Here is a 17,206-nt window from a genome sequence, read left to right as displayed (position 1 = left end):
GTGTATCTACAACAGTAGGTATGGGATAATGAATCTGGATTAAGTTAAATTATAACAACAGTGCCTGATACTTTATGGAAACAGGTTTTCCAAATATACAATCCCTTGAGAAAGAGTCATATCCATGCAGAATGAGTAAACTTTCCAGTGCTGTCTGCCTAAAAGTGTGACAGAAAACACAAGTTTCCTGGCAAGAAAAGCATCTGAAGATCATAGAAACCACAGATGCTAATGATATAAGGATGTAATGAAACTGAATACAACAAAATGTCTTTCCTTGCACTTCTAAACAATGGAACTGTTCTCCACCTGAGCATTCAAAAGTTTTAGCACGGTCATGTGCATCATTACATTTTTATACTCTTCAGGTGAAATCTAGCTTCTCCACCTCAAAAACAAGTTTTATGACATAGGTAGGTATATATTTCCTAGTGAGAGCGCGTGAAATCTACCACTTTGCAAAAGCCTGGCACAAAGTGGGACTGAAGAGGTGGACAGAATTCATGCTAGGAGTGAATTCCATTCAAAATGTTTTAAAGAACTGAGAAAAGGAAAGGGTGCCACATTTTTGTGCACTCGTATATGCAGATTTCCCTGATTCTAGATGAAGTATTAATCTTATCTTAAACTGCAAGGAGATGACAGAAGGAAGCTGATAGATTTTGCTATGCTAAATATGAAAGTTCAAGAATTTACAGAGAAACAGATGGACAAGATTAATGCCTGAAACCTGAGTGGACATTCTTATATTGTTTCCTTTCTGTAATTAGTTACAGGTTTAGAACAAGAACTCAGCAAAAAAAACCAAACAGAATTATTTTGTTCTGTTCCTATTGGGAACTGGTGCCATTTAATGATGTGGCATTTTATGATGAAAACCTCAAGGAGAATTATATTAGTTCTCTGAATAACTTCCATAAGAAAACATCATTTAAATCATAGTAGCCACTTTGGATATTTGTTACAGACTTTTAAAAACATTTCATCTTGAATAAACCCCACAACAGCGTGCTTTAAACAGATATGCAAGGATCTGTGATAACATTTGAAATTAGTTACACAGGACCAGATTATGATACCCTTATTTATTCTGAATCAGTAGTGCCCAAAGCTATATGCATGGTACCCACAGTCTATACCATAGGCCAGGGGACCAACTCGGGGGGAGTGGCAGGGTTGTCCAGGGTGAGGATCAGTTTTTCCTAGGCCCCCCCGTTTGAGAAGGCCACCAAACCAAGTGACGTTGTGACATGGCATATGAGGTCGCCACACCACTCAGGTTTTCCCCAGTGGCTCCTTGACAGACGGGTGCTGAGCCAAAGCTGGGTGGTGACTCCGTGGAATAGATTGCAACACCCCTCCATGAAATTTGGCCCAGCAGCTGCTCCCTCATGGCATTTTAAGTTAAAGTGAGAGTGGTTCGGTTGTGCATACTATGCGATACATTTCTGGAGATGCCTCTGTTCTGAATACCCGCTTACGCCATGAGCATTGACTTCAGAGGGACTATTTATGGAGTAATTTATTTTTCCACTTGAGTAAGTACAGAAGAATCTGGCCCACTGTAAGGTAAATAAGTCAAGGGAGAGTGGAACCTTTTTACAGAGATGTAATTTTTCTAACAGATCAAATTTACTATAAGAAAAAGTTCACTAGAACCATTATTGAAATGTTTACATTACACTTCACTGAGGTAATTTTGGTCTTTATATTATTTCACCATAAGATTCACAGTATCAGAGTTTAGTAAAAGTGGCTTTCACTATATATAATACATAGAGAAAATATAATACCCAGTTTAAAATGCAAAGCTACATTTTCTCTCAAAGAGAAAATAACTTCACTTTAAAGAACAATACTGCACTTCCACTGACATTTTATTTTTAAAGAAAATTTTAAACACCATACTAAGATTGCTCCTATTTACAATTTGAGACCTTGAGCAAAACTGTTTGTAGGGATTAAATTTATCTGAGATTAAAAAGAAGAAAACCCAATCTATACTGCTCTTCCAAAATTGTAGCATAATGTAGATCTTTTGTATACTGAACTGAACACCAGTTATTTTGCTCCTTGGGAACATAACAGTTGATTTTAGACAATTATGCAGTTCCATTTATATTTTCAATATATGATAGAAGGAAAAGAATCCATTTTTAATCTACAAAACATCCAATTATAGGGATGCAGATTTCAAATATTTTGCATCTGACTGTCCCAATATATAATCTTAGTTTTTTGACAGACAAGAAATTAGCAGTATCCAAGATAACTCAGATACAAGTAGCGTTTATATGCAAAAGAAATATATGTGTGTGTGTGTACATGCACAGGCGCATGTGTATGCATGTGCAATTACTATGGATTTCCTTCTCCTATGTTTTGTGTTGTGTTAGCTACTTAAATTTTCTTTTGGAACATAGCACTTGAGCAAGTTTAACCTGATTACCAATGTAGTTTGGAGTAGCATTCCCGCTCCTTCCTCCAGCACATTGGTAGAGATTTTGCAGTTTTTTTGTAATCTTTTCATAGAGCTCTAACTAAGGATCACCTGAAGTTGCATCCCACACAATCAATTCCCTGCCTAAAAGGCTAGTCTTCATCTCCTGGCGTAAGGAGTGAAAAGTGAGTCGGACTCAGAGAGTGGCTGAGTAGTTGATGAATTTCACAAAATCTTGCCAGCTAGAACCTAGAATTCTTAATAAATACATTCCTAATCATGTAGATACTCATCAAGAATGAGAGTATGACAGTTTCTTATTCTCATAAGAAGAGAAACAACAAGACAAGTAAATTTAAAGGGCATTTTGATTAGAAAACAAAAATACAAAAAAGGAAAAAGACATGGTCATAGCTAAGACCACTGAGGCATATGATTTGTTGGAGGGGAAGTCAACATGGCTTTTGTAAAGGGAAGTCCTGCCTCACCAATCTATTAGAATTCTTTAAGAGTGTCAACAAGCATGTGGATAAGGGTGATCCAGTCGATATAACATATTTGGATTTTCAGAAAGCCTTTGACGTGGTTCCTCACCAAAGACTCTTAAGGAAACTAAGTAGTCATGGTATATTGATGGATCAGTAACTGATTGAAAGATAGGAAACAAAGGGTAAAAACAAACGGTCAGTTTTCACAATGGAGAGAGATAAACAGCAGTGTCCCCCAAGGATCTGTACTGGAACCAGTGTTGTTCATCATAAATGATCTGAGGAAAGGGTGAACAGTGAGGTGGACAAATCTGCAAATGATACAAAACTACTCAAGACAGTTAAGTCCAAAGCTGATTGCAAAGAGTTACAAGGGCATGACACAAAATTGGATGACTGGGCAACAAAATAACAGATGAAATTCAACGTTAATAAGTGCAAAGTAATGCACATTGTAAAAAATAATCTGAACTACACATACATAATGATAATTTCTAAATTAGCTGTTACCACTCAAGAAAGAGATTTTGGAATCAGCATGGATACTTCTCTGAAAAGTTCATCTCAAAGCGCAGCAGAGGTGAAACAGGCTAACTGTTAGGAAAGAGATATATTCTGTCCTATTTTCTATCACAGTGCACTATATAAATCCATGGTGTGCCTATGCCTCGAACATTGCACGCAGTTCTGGTCACCCCATCTTAAAAATGATATAGTGGAACTTTAAAAGATTCAGAAAAGGCCAATAAAGATGATCAAGGGTCTGGTATGGCTTCCATATGAGGAGAGACTGAAAAGATATGGGCTGTGCATCGGGGGAAGGGATAGCTCAGTGGTTTGAGCATTGGCCTGCTAACCCACAGTTGTGAGCTCAATCCTCAAGGGGGCCATCTGGGGATTTAGTTGGGGATTGGTCCTGAGCAGGGGGTTGGACTAGATGACCTCCTGAGATCCCTTCCAATCCTTATATTCTATGATCTTAGAAAATAAACAATTAAGGGGGGAATAGGATACAGGTCTATAAAACAATGTAACCCAAACTTGGGACACTGCTTGTGTAGGGAAAGCCCCTGGTGGGCCAGGCCAGTTTGTGTACCTGCCACGTCCACAGGTCCGGCCAATCGTGGCTCCCACTGGCCGCAGTTCGCTGCTCCAGGCCAACGGGGACTACAGAAAGCGGCAGCCAGTACATCCCTTGGCAAGCGCCGCTTCCAGCAGCACTCATTGGCCTGAAGCAGCAAACCAGTGGGAGCCGCAATTGGCCAGACCTTCGGACACGGCAGGTACACAAACCAGCCCGGCCCACCAGGGGCTTTCCCTACACAAGCAGCGTCCCAAGTTTGGGAAACCATGCTATAAAATCATGAATGGTGTGGAAAAAGTGAATAGAGACGTGTTATTTACACTTTTCCCCAATACAGAAACAAGGGGTCACCCATGAAATTAATAGGCTTTAATACAAACAAGAGGAATTACTTTTTCATATAACACACAATTAACTTGTGGGACTCGTCTCATGGAATGCTGTGATAGACAAAGATATGACAGCGTTCAAAAATGAACTGGATAAATTCATGGAGGATAGTTCCATCAATAGCTATTAGCCAAGATGGACAGGGATATAACCCCATGCTTGGGGCAATCCTAAACCTCTGACTGCCAGAAGCTAAGAGGGGAAGACGGGTCAATCACTCCAAAATTGTCTTGTTCTGTACTCTTCCTGTGAAGCTCTGGTAGTGGTCAATGTCAGAGACAGGATACTGGGCTAGATGGATCACTGGCCTAATCCAGTATGGCCATTCTTACGTTTTTATACTGATTGAAGGACAATATTATTATGATATTCTTTCCAGCATCAACTTCAATCACTTCTAAATCTACTGAATATTACCCATAATTCATAGTAAGGCAGATGAACAAATCTTTCATCAGTCAAGTTTGGCCATGGAGCAAAACATATATATGTGTGTTTTTCCTTTTAAAAATACAATATAATAAGGACACTATTACATGTTAATAAGCTTATTTGAGATTTGTGTTCCTGATTCTCAAGAGTCTCTAATTTATGTTGCTGTAGAAATATTTTATTTATTTATTTACTTTTATGCTTGTGCTTTACATATAGAAATTACATCTTCATGAAAAACAGTTTGGGGTGTTCAAAATAATAAATTTATTTTATTTTATTGTCAGCTGTCAGAAATTAGTCTCCTCGGGCAAAGACAGCTGTGCTGATGTAGAAATTCCCTTGGTAGTAATTATGAGAAAATTATTTTATTGTAAAGGAGCCCAACTGAGAAATCAATAGAACACTGGCCATAAGAATTATTTTATGGAACTGCTACTATGGGACACTTATGCATGGAAATAACTCTTGGCAGAAAAAGCTTGTTCTAGATCTGTGGCTCTCAGGTTTGGGCTCATAACCAGTAGGTGAGTGAAAAGCAGTTTCCAGGGGTGATGGTGGGGGAGGTACCACAAAATTTCCTACAGGATCTAAGTTTTAATGTAAATATTATACATACACATTCTTCTGTCTTGGTTACAAATCTGATCTTTATGGATATAAATAGCTGAGATATTTAGGATCATTGAATACATATCATGAATGGTACATTTCCCAATGCTACTTTCAGTGAAGTATAAATTATGCTAAAAATGTGAAATCATTTAATGTGTACGTGTTAAGGAGAAAATCCTACAGGCTCGATAAAGGGCGCTGATGGTTCTGAATGCAGTAGAACCAGTGCTCTGGAAAGAGGAGCTGCAGGTAGAATTCCTAGGAGGACCTCCACACACCAAGCAAGCAGCAGGACACACTTCCATGGCAGCTTCCACAGCAGCCCTATAAAGTGTGGGGGCTGGGGGAGGCTCAGGATGCGGATAGGGAAGGTCAGCAAAAGGGTGAGATCATGATCAGTGTAGCGGCAACTTCACAGATACACCAACCAAAGTCCTGCGCATAGAGGGCTTAGTGGCCACAGAGGCTGCTGCAACCCAGTTGCTCCAGTAGTAGCCCTAGAGCAGTGGGGCTAGGAGGATTCTCTCCTTCAATCCTCACAGAACTCTACTGCACAAGGCATATTTACTTGATTTTCTATAAAGGAGAGAACTTTGGCCCGAATATAAATATGGTATCTATCGGACTATTGAGTATTAGGGGTCTCCAGCCCAGTGTTTCTAAGTTATTTTCTATTGCATTTATTTCTGTATTAGCTTGTTCACCAGTCTTCTTCTAACACAATCTAAAGATCTAATCTGATTTAATACATTTATTTACACAATGTCTTCATGTCTCTCTCCTTCTCTCTTCTTCTGTTTGGGCTGCCTGGCATATATCTTCTTTCCCACACTTTTTAAACATCCCAACATGCAATTTTCTCTGACAGACCTATGCTTATATTGGATTATTTGGCAGTGAGTGAGTTACTATTATGTAAAAGTATGTTCCTGGGTTGAAAGCACAAATTGCATAGAGGTTAACATCAGCTTACAGCAAAATGAAGGAATGGGGGACCTGTAAGTTATTTTGCCCTATTATCCTACCATGCCAGATCATTAGATGCCACAAAATCTCTTAAAGGCAGATCCTTAGCTGGTGTAATTTGTCATACTTCCTTTGACTCTAATAGAGCTATGACAATTTACACCAGCTGAGAAACTGTCCCTTAATATTTATGGTACTGATAAACCTGCCATTAATAAGCAAATAACTTTATATAATTAAACAAATTGTGTCAAGTATGGTCACCTTATCATGATCAAAGAAGACTACAAGAATGGCAGCCTCCAAAGAAGGGAATAATTCAGTTGGGGCTTCGTTGGTTGTGTATTATATGTCCACCCCAAACTCAGGCGGATAAATCCTTTGTGATATTATCATGTGTCCTCTTTCATTTTATGTATAGTCCATATAAGAATCAGCAATAACATGAATCTATATCAAAGAACACAGAGGCTGCAAAGTGAAGCATGCATGACATGGTGCTGAAAACACCTGAGCCATGTCCACACTACAGCCTCTGCCATTGCTACCAATGGTGAAGCTGCACTGGAGGTCAATCATGGGTCCTAAGTGAGGTGTTTATAACCTATGCTTGAATAAAGGTAGTTCTGACATATAGTCTTTGGACCTCTGAAGATAAATGTAATGTTGCCAATCTGTACCATCTCAATTACATCAAACCTCAAGTTGAACTAGAACCTAATATAAGATCATGAATATAAAGATTTATTTCATAGTGTTTGTATAACTGCTCAGTCACGTCATCACCACTGTCTGTATCCTGTCTGTAAACACAAAACAAAATCAGAATTTGAAAATATATATATTTGATTCAAAGACACCCAGACATACTCTACTCCTAGTTCAGATATGGTTTTGCTTTACTTTTATTAATAGTAGTATTATAGTAGTGTTTAAAGGCACCAGTCAAAACTGGGGCCCAGTGTGTTAGATATTGCACAAACACATAGCAGAAACGGTCCCTTTCCCAAAGAGTTTACAATCTAAATAGAAGAGACAGACCCAGTGGAAGGAATAAAGTATTATTCCCACTTTATGAGGTTCAGAAATATTAAGGGTTTAATCCAGCTCCCATTAAATGCAATAGCAACCTGGTCGATAAAGGACTATGAATTAACAGTGATTCTCACTAAGAAGACATCTTTTTTTAACAACCCCTCAGCAATATTTAGAATCTACAAGACAATAAAGATCCCCTGAGAACGTCAGAGATACGAACACCTTGGAAATAGCAGATGAAGCTATAGGCAAAATTATCAAAGTGCCTAAGTGACTCAGAAGCCTAGGTCCTATTTTCAAAAGTGACTTAGGCACTTAAAAGCTTAATAGTTACTTAGGTTCCTAAGTCCTTGTTAGTTTTGAAAATGGGATTTAGACCCCTCAGTCACTTAGGCAATTTTGAAAACTTTATCCCTAGTCACGTTTTATTTTCCTAAATGTTGACTAGCAAAAACCACTCTCAAAATCAAGTCTGAGAAACAAGTTTGCAGTCACTCACTGTTATGAGCTCAATGATTTAGCCTGTTAAGTCATCATAATGGCCACAGAAACAAAATGAATAACATTATTTTAATAGGTCAGACACAACTGTTTTTCTCTTTACAACTGCACATTCTTAAACAATTTAAGAATTGGCTCAAGATAAATCAGAGACACCTGCCCATACTCTTGTTTATTTTGAAAAGTGATCATCTCATCTCTGGACAGATGCTGTTATATTTGCACCTGACCATATGGCTCTTCTTATCAGTCTGGGAGAAGGATTGACACAAATATGCAGACAGGCTACAGGACTGCAAGATGCACTTGCCTAATCATAGCACTGTCCCTCCTTTAGAGCACCAGCAGCTTTTGTTCTCAAGTCAAAGAGTTAAGCAGATTCATAATTCATGTCTGTCCTTTCAAATACCACTGAGACTAGAGAAATTATCAATAATCACTTTTGTTATTAAATAAATACTATCATATTTTAATAGTTCAGTTTTTTTATCTCCATTATTATTGCCATTATGATAGGTGCCAAAAGGCATTGACCGTACTGGGGTCCCATTATGCTAGGCACTATACAAGCATACCTACATTTCAGTTCCTGTCCCAAAGAGTTTATTGTTCATGACACACTTATAGAAGGTTGAAAATGAAATTTCTTCCTCTCTTGATGGTGCTGACCATGCAGTGAATTTAATATTTTTCTGTATTTCTTGTAGAGTAGAAGCTAACACCAATGTGGATTCCTTTTTGTGTATATAGAATCATAGAATTTAAGGTCAGAAGGAACCATTACGATCATCTAGTCTGACCTCCTGCACGATGCAGGCCACAGAATCTCACCCACCCACTCCTGTATCAAACCTGTGTCTAAGCCATTGAAGTCCTCAAATCATGGTTTAAAGACTTCAAGGTGCAGAGAACCTTCCAGCAAGTGACCCATGCCCCACGCTGCAGAGGAAGGCGAACCCCACCCCCAGGGTTTCTGCCAATCTGCCCTGGAGGAAAATTCCTTCACGACCTCAAATAAGGCGATCGGCTAAACCCTGAGCATGTGGGCAAGACTCACCAGCCAGATACCCAGGAAAGAATTCTCTGTAGTAACTCAGATTCCACCCCACCTAACATCCCATCACAAGCCATTGGCCATATTTACCGCTAGTAGTCAAAGATGAATTAATTGCCAAAATTAAGGTATCCCATTATACCATCCCCTCCATAAACTTATCAAGCTCAGTCTTGAAGCCAGATATGTCTTTTGCCCCCACTACTCCTCTTGGAAGGCTGTTCCAGAACTTCACTCCTCTGATGGTTAGAAACCTTTGTCTAATTTCAAGACTAAACTTCCTGATAGCCAGTTTATATCCATTTGTTTTTGTGTCCACATTGGTACTGAATTTAAATAATTCCTCTCCCTCCCTGGTATTTATTCCTCTAATATATTTATAGAGAGCAATCATATCTCCCCTCAGCCTTCTTTTGGTTAGGCTAAACAAGCCAAGCTCTTTGAGTCTCCTTTCATAAGACAGGTTTTCCATTCCTTGGATCATCCTAGTAGCCCTTCTCTGCACCTGTCCCAGTTTGAATTCATCCTTCTTAAACATGGGATATCAGAACTGCACATAGTATTCCAGATGAGGTCTCACCAGTGCCTTGTATAATGGTACTAACACCTCCTTATCTCTACTGGAAATACCTTGCCTGATGCATCCCAAGACCGCATTAGCTTTTTTCACAGCCATATCACATTGGTGGCTCATAGTCGTCCTGTGATCAACCAACACTCCAAGATCCTTCTCCTCATCTGTTACTTCCAACCGATGCCTCCCAGCTTATAACAATAGTTCTTGTTATTAATCTCTAAATGCATGACCTTGCACTTTTCACTATTAAATTTCATCCTATTACTATTACTCCAGTTTACAAGGTAATCCAGATCTTCCTGTATGATATCCAGGTCCTTCTCTGTATTGGCAATACGTCACAGATTTGTGTCATCCGCAAACTTTACTAGTACATTCCCACGTTTTATGCCAAGGTCAGTAATAAAAAGATTAAATAAGTTTGGTCCCAAAACCGATCCCTGAGGAACTCCACTAGTAACCTCCCTCCAGCCTGACAATTCACTTTTCAGTATGACCCATTGTAGTCTCCCCTTTAACCAGTTCCTTATTTGCCTTTCAATTTTCATATTGATCCCCATCTTTCCAATTTAGCTAATAATTCCCCATGTGGAACCGTATCAAATGCCTTACTGAAATCGAGGTAAATTAGATTCACTTCATTTCCTTTGTCTAAAAAATCTGTTACCTTCTCAGAGAAGGAGATCATGCTGGTTTGGCACGATGTACCTTTTGAAAAACCATTTTGTATTTTGTCCCGATTACCATTGACCTCAATAACCTTGACTACTTTTTCCTTCAAAATTTTTTCCAAGACCTTGCATACTACAGATGTCAAATTGACAGGACTGTAGTTGCCTGGATCACCTTTTTCCCCCTTTCTTAAAGATAGGAACTATGTTAGCAATTCTCCAGTCATACGGTACAACCCCTGAGTTTACAGATTCATTAAAAATTCTTGCTAATGGGCTTGCAATTTCATGTGCCAGTTTCTTTAATATTCTTGGATGAAGATTATCTGGGCCCCCTGATTTCGTCCCATTAAACTGTTCGAGTTTGGCTTCTACCTCGGATGTGGTAATATCTACCTCCATATCCTCATTCCCATTTGTCATCCTACCATTATCCCTAAGCTCCTCATTAGCCTTATTAAAGACTGAGGCAAAGTATTTTAGATATTGGGCCATGCCTAGATTATCCTTCACCTCCACTCCATCCTCAGTGTTTAGTGGTCCTGCTTCTTTCTTTGTTTTCTTCTTATTTATATGGCTATAGAACCTTTTATTATTGGTTTTAATTCCCTTTGCAAGGGAAAACTCTACATGGCTTTTGGCCTTTCTAACTTTATCCCTATATGTTCTGACCTCAATAAGGTAGTTTTCCTTGCTGATCACTCCTTTCTTCTTTTTCTTAATCACTACTCTGAGATGCTTGCTTATCCAGCTTGGTCTACAATTTCTGCCTATGAATTTCTTCCCCTTTATTGGGATGTAGGCTTCTGATAGTTTCTGCAACTCTGACTTGAAGTAATTCCAGGCTTCCTCCACCTTTAGATCCCCAAGTTCTTCAATCCAATCCACTTCCCTAACTAATTACCTTAATTCTTTAAAGTTAGCCCTTTTGAAATAAAAAACCCTAGTCACAGATCTATTTTTGTTTATTCTTCCATTTAGTTTAAACTGAATTAGCTCATGATCGCTCGAACCAAGGTTGTCCCCTACAACCATTTATTCTATGAGGTCCTCACTACTCACAAAAAACCAAATCTAAAATGGCATCCCCTCTTGTTGGTTCAGCAACTACTTGGGGAAGGAATCCATCTGCTATTGCATCTGGGAAAATCTGAGCCCTAGTATTATTATTACTAGCACTTGTCCTCCAGTCTATATCTGGGAAGTTAAAGTCTCCTGTCTCTGTATGTGTATGTAAATGCTATGAGGGGCCAGGAGTGAAATTGTCTGAGTCCTGCAGCTATTGTTCTCCTTTCAACTGAATCCAAAAGGTATCATAAAAGATCTACACACTCATGCTAAGTTGAAGCTCGCAAAATATAGCATGAAGGTAAATTAGCACTGATCTTCTTCTCCAGTGCCTCATTGACTCACCCTATTACCTTTGAAAGAGATCACATTCAAAAACAACAAATGTCTCAGACCCCAATGTGTAAAATAGGGATAATGATACTTACCACATTTATATGATACTTTTCATCCATGGATCTCAAAGCACTTTACAAGAACTAGGTATTACTGCTACTGTATACTATTGGCACACTTAAGTTCCTTCCAGCATTAGACAGTAAAGATTTAAGATATTCCCTATTTTTAAAAAGAGAAATACCACAATAACTGGTAATATCTCTAGGACCAGGATGAATGTTTTAAGCATGCTCAGTGAACATGATATGATAGCACTACTGGAGTGAACTATGGAATACGTAATACACCATGAGATGGCACATCTAGTGGATGAAAATTATTTTTTTCTTTATTATTTGTATTATGGTAGAACCTCATGGTTCCAGCCAGAATTGGGGCTCCATTGTGCTGGGTGATGCACAAATGTAAAATAAGACAGTCCCTGCCCCAAGAATTTTATAATCTACAGTAATCTGAATAACACAATGCAGTGGAGAATGGCAGAAGACAAGAGTGAGTGAAATAGATATACAGGGTTGCATTTATTAGCTAAAACTGGGATTTTCAAAGAAGTTAGGCACCGAGCTCCCATTTGAATTCAATATCCTTTGTAAATCTCAGCCTAAATGCACAATTTGCAGACTTCAATGTTTGTTTGTTCTTAAATAAGGTAAGTGAAGAGGAGATATTAATGAAACCCTAAGAATATGTCTACACTGCAATTAGACACATGTGGCTGGCCCGTGCCAGCTGACTCGGGCTCACGGGGCTCAGGCTGCAGCACTGTTTAATGGCAGTGTGCACTTACAGGCTTGGGCAGAAGCCCGGGCACTAGGAGCAGAGGTGGTGCTAGCCCATTGGGGGCCCTAAGCAGGAATAGTTTTGCTCTCCCCAACACACAACACATACTAATAATAGAGGGCCCCCTTGAGCTGCTCAGGGCCCTAAGCAATTACTTAGTTTGCTTATGCCTACCGCCGGCTCTGTCTAGGACCCTGGGAGGGAGGGTTCCAGAGCTCAGGCTGCAGCCCAAGCCCGGAAGTCTACACTGTAATTAAACAGCTCCACAGCCCAAGCCCCACGAGCCTGAGTCAGAGTCAGCTGACACGTGCCAGCTGTGGTTTTTAATTGCAGTGTACACATACCCTAAGAAGCCACCTACCTGGCTATTATCTTTACGCAGTTCACTGTAGGCATCATGGCTGAAGTGGGTATGAAAATACCACATGATTTGTTAGTTTCATTTGGGAGCTGCGGGCAGCCATGCCTGTGGACGGTCAATGTAAACAAATTGTCTCGTGGCCCGCCAGCAGATTACCCTGACGGGCCGCAGGTTGCCCACCACTGATATACATACATGGAAAGCCCTAATAAGTATAGTCCTTACTACGGCTACCATCCTGCAAGCAGGCAGACCCTTGCACCCCTGTGGATCCCACTGATATCACCCAACTTCAGTGGGGCTGGGCATTAGCACAAGAGTCACACAGCATGGAACAGTTTGCAGGATGAGAGCCCATATTTGTAGGATTTAGAAAACATTTTATTTACAATTTAATTAAATCTTTGGTTAGCACTGATTACTGCATCTTAGTTACATTTGATGTGAGTAAAGTTTGTATATTGCTGATCATGGGAAGTGTTACTAACAGTTCTCTAGAGGGTTGCATAGCAGTTTTGTTTGTTTTTGTAGTCAGCGCCTTGGCCTAATTATCTTTCTCTTGACAATAACAAAACAGAAGTTGGGAGACAGAACTATTTTTTTCAAAAGTCTGGACAATTCCTTTTGATTTTAACTTCTGATGCCTTCAGGATACGACTATGTCCAAAGTAAAATGAAGTTGTGATCACAACTTGAGGCCTGATCCAACACCTATTGAAATCCATGGAAGTCTTTCTATTGACTTCAGTGGGAATTGGATCAGGCCCTTAGTGGACACTATTTGCACATGCAATAAAACCTCCCTACAATTTTGTATGACAGGAAATCTGCCCACCAGAGATAGTGAAGGTCAGAGGATTGTCTGCAATAAATGAATGGTACTCCTGGGGGAATGTTGTGTCACTGCACGTGCACAGAATTTATGTCCCCCACAGATTTCTTTGCTTCCCCACAGAAAAATTACTTCTGATGGGGTAGCAAAGGGAAGCCACAAGAGTGGTAACAGGCAGTGCAGGCTGGTCAATCTGAGCACCTGGAGCAGCTGGTAGAAATGTAAATCACTGCCAGAGGGAGATAGGTGGTTGTGCGTGTGAGACAGAATGATGCTGTCCCTCTCACTCGTTATTGCGGCTCACTTGGCATAGAGGGGCAGGGCTTCGGAGTGTTTCTGAGGAGCTAGCAGTAGGGAAGGCTCTTGTCCCCTAAGGCAGATCATAATGTATACTCCTGGGGGACTTCTGAATGCAAAATTTTGCAGAAATTAATGTAAATGCAGAATTTCTTTTCCCCCACAGAAATGGGCTGCAGGGCCCTGTGGCTGGGCTCTGGGCGAGAGGGGATGTGGGTATCTGGGCCGGCAGGTCCCCGTGGCTGGGTTCTTGTAGGGAGAGGGTTCAGGTGTATTGGCTGGGGAGGCATGGCTGGGCCCTGGGAAGGAGGGATTGTGGGTGTCTGGCTCCCCAGCTGGGCTTGGGAGGTTGGAAGGGGACAGAGAAACAGGAACTGGGTTTTCACAGGCATTTCAACTCTCTGCTCCTGGGGGAATTTGTGTGTGTGTCTGTATTGTTACAGACATACTTGCTGGTAGATATTTTGAAATAAATTACCAAAATAATTGAAACTGGCGTGATTATGTTGTGTTATTTTGACAAACAGAATTTACAGAATTTTAAATTATTGTGTGCAGAATGTTTTATTTGTTGGTGAAGAATTTTTTTATTTTTTGGTGCAGAATGCCCCCAGGAATAGAATGGGTAGCACTAATGTAGGGAGGCTTCGACTGCACCTGCCTGCCCTGTGCCCAGCTCTATCAGCCTACACATAGTTGAATCCAGTCCAAACATATAAAATATTCAAAATATTCAAAAAAAAATTAAAAAACAGAATAGTCAAATAATACAGAAATATGTTTATGCAAACATGGGAATATGTGTTGTAGTTTGCATATCAGAACACAATACAACATTAGCTTTTCTAATGCAGTTCTAGGTTGATTTTCAAAATAGACACAAGTGTAGAACTGATATATGAAGAAACTTGTACCTCATAGGCCTCCTGAGATCAATTTAAGACATGTATGACAAGGAACAGATCCCAGGAATGAATTACCACCTTTCATGTTTGACCTGTCTTATATTTAACACTGTTAAAACTGTTCCTTTTCAAAATATCACTAAAAGAAAAACCAACAATTTAGAAAGGGAGAAGAAAATTTAGATTTAAAACAGGATACCGAATAAAAATGTTGTGACAACCATTCTGACACAGAAAAAGAATTCAGGAGCATGCAGTTTAGAAAGATTTTAAAAATGATTATATGATGCTGGAAAGAATGGAAATTAACAATAAGATAGCAAAAGTATTATTTATGTTACATTTTAGTGCACTCAGAACTGCATTAATAGTTAAAGTATCTGTCAATTCATGCAAGCAAACAGTACAGTTTGTAAATGTCAATAATTTTGAACTGATTGATCTGAAGTTTGGGTGGCCACAGGATGGGGATCAGATCTCCTGAGGGAAAATCCTGACCCCAGTGAAGTCAATGGGAGTTTTGCTATTGACTTCAATGGAGGCAGGATTTCACCCATATTTCTAGCTCTGCCATTGGTTCTGTGTGATCTACAAGTCACTTAACCTCTGTGATTCATTTTACCTATCTGTAAAATGAGGTGCAGTGAGAATAAGTATTTGAGATAGTTGGATGAAGGAAGTGACAAAGTACTGGGCAACAGCAGCTGAGCCAGCACACTTATCCAGGATATTAGCTGGTGCGAGGGTTCAGTGGCCTGAACAGTGGAGGAGACCCTGCAATGACTGGTAAAACAACAGGCAGAGAGGCAGAAGATGCTGCAAAGCTTCCAGCAATTCCACCATCTGGAGAGGCAAGCTTTACGTGCTGAGCAACAGATGAGCCTGCAGGATTTTATAAGAGAACAAGCCAACAAGCAGAAGCCGCTTTTACTGCAGGTGGTGAGTTCTGCAGTGGTGAACAGCAACTAGGCACTGACCCTGGGGCTCTGTAAGATGGGCCCTGCGGACAACCCCGATGCATTCCTGGGGACCTTCCAGAGGGCGGCCACGTGTGCAGGCTGGTACAGGGAAACCTGGGCTATCCAGCTAGCCCCTTATTTGACTGGGTACATAAGAACATAAGAATGGCCATACTGGGTCAGACCAAAGGTCCATCCAGCCCAGTATCCTGTCTACCAATAGTAACCTATGCCAGGTGTCCCAGAGGGAGTGAACCTAACAGGTAATGATCAAGTGATTTCTCTCCTGCCATCCATCTACACCCTTTGACAAACAGAAGCTAGGGACACCATTCCTTACCCATCCTGGCTAATAGCCATTAATAGACTTAACCTCCATGAATTTATCTAGAGCTCAAGTGGCCTTTATGGCCCTGAATGATGAGCAGGCCAGGGATAATGGATGCTCTGGTGTTGGCACAGTTTCTTCAGGGCCTCCCCAAGAATAAATTTAAATGGGTTAGATGGCTTCAACTGATCTCTTTTAATGCAGCTACAAAACTGATGGAGAAGTTTGAGGAGGTGGATCTATCAAGAAAAGAGGGTGAGCTCTATAAAGGACTGGGGTTTGACATAACATGTTTCCAGTGCAGGCATCGGGAACACGTGAAAAAGTTCTGCCCTGTGGCAGAGGTAACTCTGGAAGTCGGGAGGAGGATTAATTGGAAGCAAGTTCGGGGAGTGGACAGACTACCCTACCCTGTTGTGTTGGGCACCAATTGGAACCTGTTCCCATTAGGAAAAGAAGGTGGTGTTAGGGGGCCATAGGCAGGGAAACAGAAAGCCTGAGAGGAACGAAATGTAGCCCAAGTGAAAGAGAAAAAAACCTAAATAACAGAGCCTAACTCAAGTGAAAGGGGAGAAAAAGAGAGTCCTCCCAAAAATTGATGGGGAGAGGAGGGAATTAAGGAAGTAGAAATAGTGGAGAAGACAAGCTCCATAGTGGAAGTTGAGGGACCCATGGAGCCCACCAGTACAAGCTGGATTAAATCCAGGCAAGTCATGCACCAGTCAAGTGCTGAACATCACCCAATACACTAAAGATGGTTTGTAAAATGGTGTGATAGCAGACATCATGTTGACAGGTTGATACTATAGCTAAAATATCACTTAAGGCTCCTTACTAAAACATATTAAATGAAATCACCCAGTAAGATTCACAAGCTGCCACTGATAAATATACTCATCATAAAAACAGAAGGCCAAATCTTGCTCTCAACTAGGCCAGTGTAAAGTCAGAGAAATTTCACTGACTTAAACTAAGTTCTCATTTTACACTGGGGTAAATGATCTGAATCTGATGAAAATGT

At 40.3% G+C, this 17,206-nt stretch overlaps 1 protein-coding gene across 1 annotated transcript in view; it reads right to left on the bottom strand.

Annotated features, from left to right (window-relative positions):
- Nucleotides 1–17,206, bottom strand: part of EPDR1 (ependymin related 1) — a 47,200-nt gene that overhangs the window by 28,374 nt on the left and 1,620 nt on the right. The window lies entirely within an intron of this gene.

The sequence above is a fragment of the Gopherus flavomarginatus genome, chromosome 2 (genome assembly GCF_025201925.1).
Source record: "Gopherus flavomarginatus isolate rGopFla2 chromosome 2, rGopFla2.mat.asm, whole genome shotgun sequence".
NCBI lineage: Eukaryota > Metazoa > Chordata > Testudines > Testudinidae > Gopherus > Gopherus flavomarginatus.
This window is presented reverse-complemented; position numbering and strand designations above follow the sequence as displayed.